Here is a 3,530-nt window from a genome sequence, read left to right on the forward strand (position 1 = left end):
CACTATTGCATTCCTCTCAAAAATATCTAGATATACATTTTTTGTTTTTTCGGAAACTCATTTTTTAAACAATTAGGGCATTTGTTGTTCAGCGCTTTGCCGCTCAGTGTCCATAGATATGGATTTCAAAGTTTTGACATTAGTTTAAAGAAAACTAAGCGCCACATGAAAAAAGTAAAAGCAGCTCTTGATTCGTCTTGGAAATATCTCTGTGTGCATTTTCTGTTTTTGTTTAAACAATTTTTTAAACAATTACGCCATTTGTTATATTTCTGCAATCGTTATAAACAAAGTATGAATCGGATCGAAAAACCAAGCGCACTATTGCATTCCTCTCAAAAATATCTAGATATACATTTTTTGTTTTTTCGGAAACTCATTTTTTAAACAATTAGGGCATTTGTTGTTCAACGCTTTGCCGCTCAGTGTCCATAGATATGGATTTCAAAGTTGTGTAATTGATTAAAGAAAATTGAGAGTCACATCGAAAAAGTAAAAATAACCCTGGATTCGTCCCGGAAATATCTCGCTGTGCATTCTTTTTTGTTTGTACAATTTGTGAAACAATTGCGACATTTGTTATATTTCTGCAATTGTTATAAACAAAGTATGCTTCGGATCTTAAAAAAGTGCACTATTGCATTTATCTCGGAAATTTCTCGGTGTGCTTTTTTGTTTTTTTATTTAAACAATCTTTTAAGTAATTATGCCTGTTTCTTCTCCTGCGCTCTATTGCTCAGTGCCCGTAGATACGGATTTCGAAGTTGTGTAATTAATTTAAAAAAACTAAGAGTCACATCAAAAAAGTAAACACAACTGTGGATTCGTCTCAGAAATATCTCGGTGTGCTTTTTGTTTTTTTTTGTTTCAACAATTTTTTTAAACAATTATGCGTGTTTTTTGTTCTGCGCTCTATTGCTCAATGTCTGTAGATATGGATTTCAAAGTCTTGTAATTAATTAAAAAAAACTAAGCGTCACCTCGAAAAAGTAAAAACAACTCTGGACTCGTCTAGGAAATATCTCGGTGTGTATTTTTTTGTTTAAACAATTTTTTAAACAATTACGCCTTTTTTATCTTTCTGCAATTGTTATAAACAAATTATGCATTGGATCGAAAGATTAAGTGCACTATTGCATTCCTCTCGAAAATATCTAGATGCGCATTTGTTTGTTTTTTCGTAAACCCATTTTTTAAAAAATTAGGGAATTTTTGTTGAACACTCTATTTCTCAGTGCCTGTAGATATGGATTTCAAAGTTTTTAAATTAATTTTTAAAAAACTAAGTGTGACATCAAAAAAGTAAAAACAACTCTGGATTCGTCTCGGAAATACCTCGGTATGCTTTTTTTGTTTTTTTTGTTTCATTAAAAAATCAGAAGATATAGTCCAACAAAGAAAAAGCAATTTAAATTCTGAATCTAAAAGCGAAGAAAAATGTCTACATAAAAATTCCTGCGAAGGAGACAAGAATAAAGAAAAATTCCCCGAAGGGAAACGCCGCGAAGAAACTAGGTGCGCACAAAAGCAGAAAAAAAGAAGAGAAGATTACTGAAGAAGATTCAGGCAGAGATGAGAGGAACATGGATCAAAAGAAGGAAAACATGGAAGGAAAGACAAATTTTCCTGCTGAAACAGTGAACTTGAAATGCCGAAATTCTATGGATCTCGAAGAAGTTGAAAAGCCACGGAAGGAAAAATTATTGGTACAGCATGCTCTTTCTGTAAAACCTTTACCCTAAAAGGAACACCCTAGCCTAAAACCGTCACCAGCACCAGACCATGATCCTTCAAGGGACTCAGGACAAGAAATATTGGAAAAGGATGGCTTGCCTTAATTAAAAAAAAACGTCGTCAATCAACCGCTTAGCATAATAGTGGCTTAGTAATTAGAGAAAATATCCTAATTTCAAAAAAGAATTTATTTACAAAAAAGGATAACATGCCGTTTTTTATTACGAAACATGGTATTGGAGAAACAACCATTACGAGGGCACTAATTGAAAGACGATTCATAAGGGAAGAAAATATTAAACCAATGAATAACTTTTTCAGAAAAGTCACACACGTTTAAAAAGGAGAAAAATACCTTTTTGCCCTTATGATACAAAAATCTCGGTTTGTAGACGTTGCAGCAAAATGGTAGCAAGAGCAATTGCTGTTTACCTCATTTGTAAGTTCGGTACACAACGTGTTTTTCTTTCAGATCAAGGTACAAATTTTACTAGCGCAGTATTAGCAGAATTTGCCAAACTTTTTAAAATTAAACAAATCTTTGCTACAACTTACCACCCTCAATCAAACGGAGCACTCGAACGCAGTCATCATGTTCTAACATACTACATTAAATTGAACAGCGCCGGAAAAATTGAAAACTGGGATAAAATCCTACCCATAGCAATGTTTGCTTACAACACGAGTGTACACGAAGCAACAAAATTCTCTCCGCACGTACTCTTATTTAGCAAAACAGCACGCCTACCATGCGTTATGATCAGCAGGCAAAACATCGCAACATATATCGAATATACGAAAGAGCTATGCAAACAGCTTCTAGATAATAGGATTTTAGCAGCGTTAAACCGAAATAAAGCAAAAAACGTTTCTAAGCGCAATTATAATACGAGACTCCGAAAATGAAACTTCAAATTAGGTCAATGGTCCCTTTAAGATAATCGCCGTTAAAGAAAAAAATAACATTAAAATACAAATATAATACTCATGATGTGGAAGATGATTTCCCACACTGACCTCCGATTCTGCCTACAACAACCAAAAGTGCTATTCTTCATTTTCAACCAGCTGACAGCCTTTTGTCACCAACTAGGATCAGCATGTACTTCCATCAATGACATCGAGGCAACCAGAGCACACATTACGGCACTTAATCAAGGAAAAGGACAATTCAACGAACTGTTGAATGGCGAATCTCGATTCAAACGTAAACATTTCGGATTTTTAGGTTCAGTGGTAAAAATATTATTCGGGAATTTAGATGAAAACGATGCTGCCTACTAAGAAAGCAAAATTGAACAATTGTTGAATAATACTGCAGCACTTGCGTCAACCCTTGCAACTTTTACTCATATAGTTCAATCAGAATCTAATAAAAACAACGAAAAATGCAACTCTATTACTAAACTAATTCCAGAATTGATTAAAAAAGCAGACAAACAAAATAAAAAAATAAATAACGATATCCGTGAAAATCAGTTAAATCAAGAATTAGCTTGTCATCTAGCGGCATTGAATAACCACATATCAGAATTTGAATTCGACACCACAATGCTCCTAGATGCAATCTTATTTGCTCGGCAAGGCGAAGTACACCTAAAACTCTTATCAACTCCACAAATTATTGCACTGCATAAAAAAAATTCAAAAAGCACATACAAACCTAGAAATTCCAGTTCCTCTCCAAATTTTGGCAATGTACGACTTATTAAAACTCTCTGACCTTTCCATTTACTATAAAAACTACAAATTTATTCTTATTTTGAAATTTCGGCTTCTGAATATCGAAACATACG

This window comes from Belonocnema kinseyi, chromosome 3, assembly GCF_010883055.1.
Source record: "Belonocnema kinseyi isolate 2016_QV_RU_SX_M_011 chromosome 3, B_treatae_v1, whole genome shotgun sequence".
NCBI classification, from domain to species: domain Eukaryota; kingdom Metazoa; phylum Arthropoda; class Insecta; order Hymenoptera; family Cynipidae; genus Belonocnema; species Belonocnema kinseyi.